We start from the raw sequence: 12,805 nt of genomic DNA, 5'->3' as shown, positions 1-12,805 counted from the left end.
GAGAGAAAAATATTGTTTCGGCTGAAAAAACAAGCTGAAAAAGACGGATGATAAGAGAAGCGAACAGGGCCAATAAATATATTATGGTTGGGGTAGCCGCATTATGCTGGGCAATTTAGAGATGTTGTTCTTTGAAAATTGCAAATATACATATTTTATGTTGGCTATTTTCAGAGAAACATACTGGCCGTGAGCTCACGACGCACGGTTCCCTTTTCCAGCAGCTGTCCGGTGTCCTTCCATTCCTGTCATTTTTGTCGCGCTTTGTCCTAACTCGGTAACATTGGGCCACGATGGGCCATTTAAAAAAAAATCAAAACAGTGAGCCGTTCCTTTTCCCCCTTCTCCCTGCTCGACGCATTCGATTCATCTTCTTCGAGGCGAAGGTGGAAGCTCCGTGTCGTGGTCCGGCTTCGATTTGAGGTGGCACCCGCTGACCTCCCCCGTCGACATGGAGGCAGAAGCGTCGTCGACGCCGGTGCAGCCCCCGTGGACGTGGAGGTGAAGGTCTGTTGTAGTCAGCGCGGCCTCGATTTAGGGCGAATTCATCAGTGCTGCCTCGCTTCGAGGCGGATTCAAGCTGGTTGAGGGCTAAGGAGCGAGGGGCCCCGACGAATCCGCCACCCGTCGACATCCAGCTGCTGCAAACAAGACCGGGAGGAAGGATCCAAACCCTACTACGACGCGACTGCCGACCGCACCGGTGCAGGACGTCGACGTTGTCACCGACGATGGCCTCCGACGACTCTAGCTCCTCCAGGTACGCGCCGCCTCGTCCGCCAGCCCTTCCCCGCTTTTCGCCCCTCTGCTCCCGCTGGGCCTGCGTGCGAGCCGTACTGCATCCATTGGTGGCCACCGTTGCGCTGCGAGAGGAGGGAGACGATGGGAGGCCACTGGCTTCGGCATCCCGGCGTGCCTTGGCGGCGGCGGGAGGAGCCAGGGGTTGTGCGGTTGGGGGCTGGGGCGTATTGCGTTTCTGACCTGCTGCTGCTGCCTCTGCTGGTCTGCTCAGGCTACGGAGTTCAGACTCAGATAGGAAAAAATCTAATGATACTTTCCCTGGTTCTGCTCAGAGTCCCATTTTTTGATAAATAAATAAATTATATTCAAATCTAATAAAACCGGCCTAAACTTTTACCGGCAAGATGGGAAGACATCTTTCTATGAATATCCTTTAGCCTATCTATTCTGTGTTTGCTATTGATTTATATTCCAAACTAATATGCTTTAGCCTGTCTATTCATGAAATCCGCTTAGTACTTAGCAGTTTTTAGCCTTGAAATATGCTTTAGTTGTTGACTTTTGATTGTATAGCATAATAACTTTTTTTCGCACCATGGATGCGTGCTTCGTAGATGTGTTCCAAAGAAATTGCTGGTGTATGGATCCAAATACTCTCACGAGTTTGAAGAGTATCGTGGCTTTGGATGGACATACGGGACTGATCGAAAGCATGATTGGAGCACTCTCATAGCCAATAAAAATGCAGAGTTGCAGCACCTAGTTGGCATTTACAGGAATATTTTAACCAATGCAGGAGTCACTCTGATCGAAAACTGTGGATAAAGGTTGGGTGATGTTTGTATATCAGGTTATATTTTGGATAAGACTGTTCTCTGAAATGAATACTGTATAAAAAGGTGTGTTTCCTTATGTATTCTTTTTCTTAATACAGATAGTAGATCCTCATACTGTCAGTGTGAATGGTAAGCTCTACACTGCTAAGCACATACTAGGTGTTGGGGGCCGACCATCGATGCAGATATTCCCTGGTATAGAGCATGTTATACATTCGTATGCCACACTGGATTTGCCTTCAAAACCCGAGAAAATTGCAATAGTGGGAGGTGGGTATATTGCTTTGGAGTTTGCTGCCATTTTCAATGGCTTAAAAGTGAGGTCCATGTGTTTATTCGGTAGCAGAAAGTTTTAAGAGGATTTTATGAAGAGGTGAGCATATATTTAGAAGAGCAAAGATAGCGTTGGTAATAGATAAAATGTGTTGCTTCTTTGTTTATTTTTTGTCCTGTTTTGGATGCACATGTTAGAGATTTTGTCGCTGAACAAAAGTCTTTAATGGCATCACATTTCATACAGAATAGACCCCCCAAGCTATAACTAAATCAAATGCTGGTCTGTATCTCTGAAGACCAATAAAGAAATTTTTGGTGGGTTCTCACATGTATGTTTGCAACAGGTTGCAGACCAAATACAAAGGTAGTAACACAGAGCACTTGCAGTTCTTGAGATTTTACACATATTGACTCATATTCTAATTCCTGACATAGTTTCAATCCTTGTAGAACCTTGGACTGGAACAGGTGGGGGTCTAAATGGATAAGAACGGTGCGATATTGGTAGGTTGTTACAATAACTGGTGCCAAATTTATCACATTTTGTTTGTCGCTCTATAATCTTTGGTGCTTTTGCAACAATTTTGTGCTAGGTTGATGAGTATTCTCGTACCTTATTTGATTCCATTTGGGCTGTGGGAGATGTTATCAATAGGGTCAACCTGACACCAGTTGCTCTGATGGAGGGTGGGGCATTTGCGAAAACTATTTTCGGCAATGAACCTACCAAACCAGATTCCATGTATATATATTTATAATATCATATCATCACCAAGAATCTTGAACACCACATATTCATGGTGGTTGTCCTGACGACTCATTTGACTTACCTATCTAGCTAGAATAGACTGAGCTTTCTACTGGAAAACATAATTGATCTCACTATTTTATTGTTTTGGGCATTTCGAGGTGGAAATGTTGGGGTTTTTTTCAACAGTATGGTCGGTCTTGCACGAATGTTGCATTCTGTGTCTGTGCACCTCAAGTGCTATAGCTAGGAAAAAAATTGGTTAATCCTAAGCCATCTTGTACTTACTTGGATGGTGTAGATCACAAGAGAAAATGGTGCCAGTGTGCGTTTAGGTATGCAAGTTGTGGCTTGACCACTGGCTTCTTCTAGTCAGGGTTGTTGTTCACTTTCTAGATGTGCTTATGTTTGACCTGTAGGGTGCCTGTAACTAGTTGAAGGTGATGCCTAGGTGACCTTAGGAAAATATTTAAATTATGGTTCATGGTTGTTCATTTTACTTAGAGCACTTCTATCAGTATTTTACGTAGTGTGCTTGTTGCGTAACTATAATATTGACTTTTGCATGCATGCATAGATTGTTTATTAATTAAATACTCAATAAAATTTATTTTAACTAGGAGATTTCCATGCAACATATTTTAGTTATACTGCATAAGTATCCTTGGAATCTGGGATCAGACACATGAATGATGTGAATCGGGAAGATTAAATTTATTGTCATAGAGTTAGACTACTTGTTGCAGTAGTATTACCTTTTTATAGTTTCAATTCACTTATATAATTTGCTTATGGTACATAGTTTACACAAGTATTCCCTTTTTACATTATCACTTTCTATGTTCAGTACATAGTTTACTGGCATTCTGATTATATGAAGTTTAGCATGACCTATCATTCAAATGACTTTTTTCTGCATATAATTGTTGCATGTCTTGCCATTTTCACTTGAATGGCTTCCCAAACATTTAAACGTAGGCCTTTACTGAAAATTGGCTAGATTTTTTGGGGCCCAAACTATATACCCAAATATGCTATTTGCTAGTGAAATAGCCTTTGTTGAAAGCGTAAATTAGTATGACATAATAACATGTTTAGTTTATTAGTCCCGATAACTAAGAGTAGGATGCTCACTACTTACATGGTTTTCAGGTGCAACAATCGAGTCTGGAAGGTCTTCTACAAGGGCATGTGAAGATGCCTGCTGAGATCAAGAACCTAGACACAGATTTATAGATGGTAGTGTATGAGAATTATAACAAGTTTATTAGTGCAACTAACACCGAAAAGGAGGGTGACGCCATTTTCTTACTGGTAGCTCGGTGTGGGGGTACGACCCTGGATACTCACGGCAGACCACATAGGCTGCGCCCCTAGGGGTGGTTCAGCCCACAAGACGAAGCCTTGCGGAGCACTACGTTGCTCGGCGTGTCCCGCAAGACACCGAGAAGATATCTTGAAGGTACTACGAGATCTGTTAGGATAAGCTTTATCTCATGATTCATGTAATCTGTTATTACTTTTCGGTTATCTTCTATATCTAACCGACTTGTAACCCTGCCTCTCACACTATATAAGGCGAGCAGGGACCCCTCAAAACACAGGCAATATCATATGAAGCTAATACAATTCAACAGACCATAGGAGTAGGGTATTACGTCGTGCTGACGATCTGAACTTGTCTAACTCTTGTGTCTCTGTTGTCTTTTTGTTCTCGATTACACGTATCTCTGACGATCAATCTACCTTTGTGGGATACCCCTCGGAGGACTGCTGATGATATTTTATCGATAGTTAGCGCGCCAGGTCGAGGTGTGCGTGCTGTTTTTATGTCGAACAAGATGGTACGTTTTACAGGCTCTTCGTTTCTCTCACAGCCTGACCAGATCTTTACGGTCGGATCGATCTCCTGGATCATCAACGCTTACGGAGACGAAGAGCTTATTGAGCCGGTGCAGATTGATTCTGCGTCGACCACCCCAGCACCTGCGACAACAGATCCGATCTCGGAACCACCTTCGAGGTCATCTTCACCAACAACCCGTCGTTTGCTCCCCTGCTACTCGAGGAAGCAGATCAACAACGATGATTTGATCGTGTCCATCGATCAGGTTGGTTAGAAGCTCGCCGATTGCCTCTCCATCGTATAATCGGCTCTGACCACTCTGGTTCAGCGTCGACCACCCTCCGATTCAGATCTATCGGAGGCTGATCAGGAAACTCCAGGGGTTACGGTCCTACCCTTTAGGCTCACTAGCGTCGCTGCCACCTATCAAGATGCCCTAAGGGGCAAATTCGTCCACCACACGGGAGACATCTATCCTCTCACCGACCAGTTCTCGCCAACTATCAACATACTGCACATCGGTCGACACCCCGAAGCATCCCTCCACACCATCCTGGAGGAGAATCCAGACTTCGAGTCCTAGGGCTCCACGGAAACTGTCGCCGAAACCGCTGCTGTCCAATCTCCTTTCCCACCCTTTCGAGGAGGTGGGATTTTTAACGTCAACATCGACAGCCCTCCACGGGATGGAGAAACTGACGAGGACCGTGTCTTTCGTGTCAACAGGAACGCCAACCGCGCACAGCGCTGAACAAATGAGGCCACCATTGTGCTAACCAAGGCTGCTCGCAACGGACAGCTTGACTCGCAAGGGAGGCCACGCCCACTCCAACGCAACCTCGATGATGAATTCGTCCGTGTCGATGGCCACGATGTATACAAGACCCCAAGCGCCAACTTGGCTGTGGCCGCTAATGAGCTCGCTCGGCTCGAGCAAACGTCAGAAGGCGCCAAGGTCGCCGTTATGCTTAAAGCGGCGCACTACCAGGTCAACGAGATCAGCCAGGATCAGAGACCTTCCTACTCGACGAGCTCGATTTGCCGATCCGCCGCGCCGAGATCCAATCGCCGCCCCAGCAGAAGCCGTTTCGTCGACCAGCATCGTGATGACAGACAACCCCTCTAGGGGGAGCTAGGGGGAACCGCATCGACTACCCTCACCAACACGATTAAGAAGTCGACCAAGACGTCCGAGCGCACATCAACAATCTCCGAGATGCACGATGTCATATCGACGGGCGCCGTTTCTCTCACCATGAAGAAGTGTGTCGGCGTCAAGAATACGAGCAAGAGTTTGGTAATCCTGACACAGCCCTTCAGCCACTCAACTCTGGCAACGCCGCAGATCACGACGGTGACGATCCCGAAGGGCCCCGAGCATTCACGAGGGCACTCCGGACACTTTAGTGGCCCCGTGGTTTTAAAATCACCGGGGTTGAACCTTACGAGGGATGGATGAACCCCACACAGTGGCTACAAGCTTATGCCACTGTTGTGCGCGCCGTCGGGGGAGATACCAGTGTCATGGCAAATTATCTTCCCGTCATGCTCACGATAACCACGATGAACTAGTTCACAAGCCTTGCCCCAAACTCCATCAAATCCTAGGAACAACTGAAGAAGGTGTTCACCGACAACTACATAGCTACGTGTACTCGGCCGAGCACCAAGCATGATCTGAATCGCATCTACCAGAAACCGTCTGAGCTCCTCCATAGCTACATCAGACGCTTTTTTGAGATGAGGAATTCTATTCCCAACATCACGGAAGCAGAGGTCATCACCGCCTTCGTCCGAGGACTCCATCACCGCGACCTCTGCTCCAAGTTCAATCGCAAGCCGCCAAAGGGGATTGGCGAGATGATTACGACCGCCGATCAGTACGCCGACGCCGAAGAGGCTGAGGTACGCTTCAATGAAGATGTGGGTACTCACCATCCAACCCGCTGTAGTGACAAGCGCCTCGACGACCGATGCCATGGTGACCGCCGCCACGACGACCGTGGCCACCATCAAGACAGTGGTCGTGATCGGCCGGAAGGGTCCAGAGCCGGTCAGTATCGCCGTCGCCGACCAGACCACATCGTCGCTGCCGTTAATGAACCTCACGCCAAACACAACTATGACGAGCAGTACAAGAAGATCCTCGAAGGCCCGTGCCCTCTCCACAAGAACAGCAAGCACAAGATGAAGGACTGCCTTGGCTTGGCTAAGGAATTCCAGGACAAAAAGAAAGACGATGACAACAACGATGGAGCCAGAGGTCGCCGACCACCCGAGGACAAAAACAACGCCTTCTAGGATCACGACAAAGTGGTCGCCACTATCTTCAGGGACCTCGCTGCCGTCGAGAGCAAACGAGATCGAAAGCTCACCGCCTGTCGGGTGCTCGCCGTCAACGCAGAAGACGCCATCACCAACCCCAGCTATTGTCCCTAGTACGAGGTTCCCATCACCTTCAGCAGGACCGATCAGTGGGCGGACATCCCTTACATAGGGCATTTTCCCCTTGTTCTTGATGCAACCGTTAGGAAAGTGCTTTTCAGGAAAGTACTCGTGGACGGTGGAAGTGCTCTGAACCTCCTCTTCGCTGGAGCTCTAAAGGAGCAAGGCCTTGGAACAGAAGACCTCACACCATTCGACAACTCCTTCTAGGGTCTGGTACCTGGCAGGGCATCCAAACCGCTTGGAGAGATCACCCTCTCGGTACAATTCGGCACGGCTAGCAACTACCGCGTCGAGCACATCAACTTCTACGTCGTCGACTTCAACACCGCCTACCACGCCATACTTGGTCAGCCAGCTCTGGCCAAGTTCATGGTCATACCGTACTACGCTTATCTAGTGTTGAAGATGCCTTTGCCCGTAGGAGTGCTGGCCCTGTGGGCCAACCTCTCTATCGCCTACGCCTACGAGATAGAGAGTCTCGCCCTCACTGAAGCCACCGACCTCTCCATCTAGATGGATAGCGTGATCACCGACGCCAAGACGGTGCCCGCCGATGACCTGGAGATCCCAGCACTAGAGCCTCCTCGTGCCTCCACCAAGTCCAAGGCAACAAAGGAGGTCAGCCTCGACCTCGATGACCCCTCCAAGACCATCAAGATTAGGGCTCACCTCGACCCCAAATAGGAAAGCGCGCTCGTCTCCTTCCTACGTGCCAACGCCGACGTGTTTGCTTGGAAACCTGCAGACATACTAGGGGTACCATGGGAGAAGATCAAACACTCCTTGAATGTCTCGTCGATCGCCAAACCGATCAAGTAGAAACTCTGACTATTCGCGCCAGACAAGGAGGATATTAGGGTAGAAATAAAACGGCTCCTAGCTGCCGGATTTATTAAAGAAGTGTATTATCCTGAGTGGTTAGCAAACCATGTTCTTGTTCAAAAAAGAATAAAGAATGAAGAATGTGCGTTGATTACACTGATCTCAACAAACACTGCCCTAAAGACCCCTTCGGTCTGTCTCGGATAGATGAGGTTGTAGACTCCACCACCGGCTGCGAACTGCTCTCCTTCCTCGACTGTTACTCCGGCTATCACCAGATATCTCTCAAAGAGGATGACTAGATCAAGACGTCGTTCATCACATCTTTTGGTGTGTATTGCTATACCACCATGTCCTTCGAACTCAAGACCACCGGGGTGACCTACCAAAGGGCCATCCAGATGTGCCTTGACCAATAGATCGGCCGCAACATCGAAGCTTACATCGACGATGTGGTCGTCAAATCCAAAACCGCCGATAATCTTATCACCAACCTCGAAGAAACATTCGCCAACTTGAAAAGATACAGATGGAAGTTGAACCCTTCAAAGTGCATCTTTGGAGTTCCATCTGGCATTCTCCTAGGCTACATCGTCAGCGCCCGCGGTATCGAACCCAACCCCGACAAGGTCTCCGCCATCACCAACATGAAATGGCCAACCTACATAAAGGATATATAGAAGCTCACAGGGTGCATGGCTGCTCTTAGCTGCTTTATATCACGCCTCGACGAAAAGGGTCTACCATTTTTCAAACTACTCAAGGCCTCCGAGCGCTTCTCTTGGTCGGAGGAGACAGATACAGGTTTCGAGCAGCTCAAGTTGTTTCTAACGAAGCCTCCAATCATGACGGCATCTCAGCCAGACGAAACCCTATTGATCTACATCACCGCCACTTCTCGCGTCGTGAGCACAGCTATCATCGTCGAGCGTGAGGAAGCCGGACACGCCTATAAGGTATAACGTCCGGTCTACTTCATCAGCGAGGTTCTTAATGAGTCCAAAACTCGTTACCCTTAGGTTCAAAAGCTATTATACGCCATTCTAATCATGTCACACAAGCTCCGCCATTACTTCGAGTACTACAAGATCGCCGTGGTCACCGAGTTCCCTCTAGGGGACATCCTCCTCAACAAAGAGGCCAATGGCTGCATCATCAAGTGGGCAGTCGAGCTCGGCACTTACTCCATCGAATTCAGAAGCAGGCCTACTATTAAATCATAGGCGCTGGCTGACTTCATCGCTGAGTGGACCAAGATCCAAGATCCCATCCCCGCTACTTGTCTTGAGCACTAGGTGATGTACTTCAATGGTGCCCTCAACATCAATGGTGCTGATGCTAGCATTTTATTCATTACTCTGACCAAGGACAAGCTCCAATACGCCCTCTGAATTCATTTTCTAGCCTCCAACAACACTACGGAATATGAAGCATGTCTCCATGGACTTCGTATAGCCGTCGAGCTCATCGTCAAATGCCTTATGGTATACGGAGACTCTACGCAGGTCATCAACCAGCTCAACAAAGATGGTTCATATTCTAGTGAGAAGATGGACGCATACTGCGCCGAGATCAGAAAACTCGAAGGGAAGTTCTACAGTATCGAGTTCCACCACGTGGTACGAGACCAAAATCAGCTCGTCGACCACCTATCCAAGATAGGCTCTTCTCGCGCTGTGATTCCACCTAGGGTTTTCGTTCAAGACCTCTTTATGTCGTCCATTAAGGAAGAGAAGGACATTCAAGACCCCCCCCACCGAGCAGCTGGTACTTGCAGTACCTTTGCCGGCCGCCGATTGGAGGAAACAGTTCATCAAGTACTTAACCAGCGCCGACGTACCCACCGATAAGACCAAACCAGAATGCCTAATCCATCGTAGCAAGCATTACGCGCTGGTAGATGGGAACTTGAAGAGGAAAAGTGCCAAGGAAGGGATACTATAAAAATGCTTCACCTAAGAAGAGGGAGTGAAACTACTTCTCAAGATTCACTCTGGTTCCTATGGCAATCATGCGGCCTTGAGAAACCTAGTCGGCAAAGCTTTCTGAGCTGGTTTTTATTGGCCCACGGTCATTGCCGACGTAGAAGACCACGTACGATGTTGTGAAGGATGTCAATTTTTCGCCAAGCAAATTCACGTGTCAGTGCAGGAATTGTAGACCATCCTAGCTTCTTGGCCTTTTGTATGCTGGGGACTGGATATGATCGGGTCTTTCAAGCCTACGCCAGGCGGTTTCTAGTACGTTTATGTCGCCATTGACAAGTTCTCCAAGTGGATCGAATACAAGCCGCTTGTTTTGGCCACTGTAAAGAAAGTAGTCGAGCTCTTCGAAGATATCATCCATAGATTTGGTCTCCCGAACAGCATTATCACCGATCTCGGAACTACATTCACTGGTCATCATTTCTGGGACTTCTATGAAGATCGATGCATCTCTGTCAAATACGTCTTTGTTGCCCATCCTAGAGCCAATGGTCAGGTCGAACGGGCGAACGGTATGATCCTCGATGCCCTCAAAAAGAGGCTATATCAGAAAGAGGAAAAGCATCCGGGCAGATGGCTCAAAGAGCTCCCAGTTGTGGTCTAGGGACTGCGCACTCAAGCTAGTCGCAGCACTGGTGTGTCTCCATACTTTTTGGTCTACGGCTCAGAAGCCATACTTCCAGCAGACATTGTCTTCTGAGCACCTAGGGTGAAAAATTATAATGAAGAGCAAGCCACAGCAGTTCGGACAGAGGACATCGACAGGGCTGAAGAAGAACGCCTGATCACTTGCATCTGCACAGCCAAATATCTAGAAGGCTTGCGAAGATACTACAATCGTGACATCAAAAGTCGTTCATTTGCTGTCGGCGACCTCGTTCTTCGCAGAAAACAGAAAACAGAAGGGATGCACAAGCTCTTCTCCGCCTAGGAAGGGCCTTACATGGTCAAAGAGGTTACCCGACTAGGGTCTTACCAGCTATACGACCTAGACGGAATCGATATCCCCAATTCGTGGCACATCGAGCACCTTATACATTTGTATCCTTGAAACGCTCCAGATATGTACTCTCCACTCCATAATGAATGAAGTTTTGGTCGCCATAATTGTCTCCATTATTTCTCCACTATGGTTTAATCTCCATTTGCGGTCGTCAGCTCTAAGCTACTCCTTAACAAACTCTAACAATTATATGTGATCTCCATAAATACTCTACAACGTTTCTCCATACTAAAATATCTCTAAGATATTAAGCCAACCATCGAGCAGCACACGTTCCTCTCTGTGTTCTTTGGAGAAAACCCAGTCTCCGATCTCTCCCCACACGTGCTATAGGCTCCGTGCTCTATGTTATAGGTGGTCGGTTGTGGTTCCTTGGTCACGTCTATTACTCCTACACGTGCATGGGCTCCGCGCTCGACATTATGGAACACGGGTTAGCCAAGGCCAAGAGCCCAGTAACGAACTAACTGCTTGGATGCTACTTATACCAAGTATAATTGCGTTAGGGTTAACACTACATCTATTTTTCACCGAAAGTGCTGGCAAGCTGCATAAACATGCACATGTCACTTTACAACATTTATACATATACACAGATGTTTGTTTATGCCCTCACGCATCTAACTCTCATCTACAGATGTTCCATACAGGTTACTCTCCTAGTAGGTCATTGCGCTTGGCCCTCATCGTCTGCCTTGCCGAACAGAGCGACATCGCCGACTAGCCTCTTCGTCGTGTCCTCCACCTCATCTTCCAGATGCTGCTGCTTCATCGCACCAGTCCCTCTGGCGAATTCGGCCCCTATCGCTCGAAGATCGATGGTTGGGTAATGAGACCGGACCACCGCCAGGGCATGGGTCATGGCGGAGACAGTGGCGTCCTGGTTGAAGCTCTTGAAGTTCTCCCACGACGCCTTGCACTTGTCGATGATGGTGTTCGGACGTGGTGGCCTATCGTTGGGCTGAGGGGCCACCTCCATGTCAATACAGTCATGCACAGGTTTGACTCTGGCCACCACGGCGTCAAGTTTCCCCCTCTGGGTTCTGGCCTCTAGCTCCAGCACACCAAAATATGCCTTGGTCCTTTGACGGTATTCTGTAAGCACCAAAAAGATTCGTCAAGCGAAGAAATCACTTTAGCAACAACTCCGACCAAGAACTACTCTCCTTTCAGCTCCTCGGCCAGTTTCTCCGCTCACCCAGACGCCTTCTCTTTCTCCTCTTGGAGTTGACGGATGACCTGACGCAACTGGCCGAGCTCTGCATCTTGCTCTACAAAATTGACGATCGTCAGCAACATCAAGACTGTTCGATAATGATTAACAAATTCACCGATCCGTATTACCTTTCTTCTCCTCGGAGTTGTGCTCCAGCTGCTCGAAGTTGCACCTCAGCCATTCGACGATGGTCGTCAGTTGCTCGGATAAGGCCCCCTTTTGGTATTCCAGGTCCCTCGCATTTGACTCGGCAAGATCTCATTCGCGCTAGGCCCTCTAGACGTTCCTCTCCATTAGCTTCACTGCCTCCTTTAGCTTCGCGTTCTCATCGGCGAGGGGCTCCATCCGCTTGACCAGCTAATGCCATTGTGCGATAGTTCGCGCTATACCCTGCAAAGCACCAAGATTATGAAGAACTCCAATCTCCAACATTAAAGACGGACATTGCCGACACATCGCTAACCTCAATTTGCTTCATAACCGTGAAACGACGGACCACAGCCTCTTCACCTCCCTGGTGGTGTCCTCCTCTTCCACGACAAACACTTCATCCCCCCGCTTGTGGAGGATTCAGACGGCTTGAGGTCGTGATTCTTCACGCTCAATCTCCTCAACCTCATCCTCTTTCTCCGCAGCGGGTGGCGCTCTTTGGGGGCTCGGTGGCCGCACAGAGCGTCCAACCATGCCCTACGACATCTTAGGGCACGCAGTTTGCTCCTCCGACACCATCGGCCTTTGCGCCCCAGACTTCAGGACGACGTCGGCAGCTCCTGCTCCCGCCTCCGAACGTTCAGCGGCTCCCGTCGTCGCTCTTGGCATCTCCGTCGCATCGGCCGCCATCATCGCCAACCGTTCTCTGCCGCCAACTCCATCAGCAGCGTTGG

General features: G+C 48.6%; 1 long non-coding RNA gene across 7 annotated transcripts; it reads left to right on the top strand.

The window, feature by feature from the left end:
* The first annotated feature begins 295 nt into the window (after positions 1-295).
* LOC136458581 (uncharacterized) lies at positions 296-4,237 on the top strand. 7 transcript variants are annotated; one of them, XR_010760020.1, is made up of 5 exons: positions 296-760; positions 1,356-1,591; positions 1,676-1,950; positions 2,098-2,357; positions 3,754-4,237. It is a non-coding gene; the product is annotated as an uncharacterized lncRNA (long non-coding RNA). The 7 variants fall into 7 exon arrangements; XR_010760017.1 differs by having other exon boundaries at positions 1,676-2,217; positions 2,304-2,357; XR_010760021.1 differs by having other exon boundaries at positions 1,676-2,217; positions 2,289-2,357.
* The last annotated feature ends 8,568 nt before the right edge of the window (positions 4,238-12,805 follow it).

This window comes from Miscanthus floridulus, chromosome 6, assembly GCF_019320115.1.
Source record: "Miscanthus floridulus cultivar M001 chromosome 6, ASM1932011v1, whole genome shotgun sequence".
Lineage (NCBI taxonomy): Eukaryota > Viridiplantae > Streptophyta > Magnoliopsida > Poales > Poaceae > Miscanthus > Miscanthus floridulus.
The sequence above is the reverse complement of the archived record's forward strand: the minus strand, read 5'-3'. Positions and strand labels throughout refer to the sequence as shown.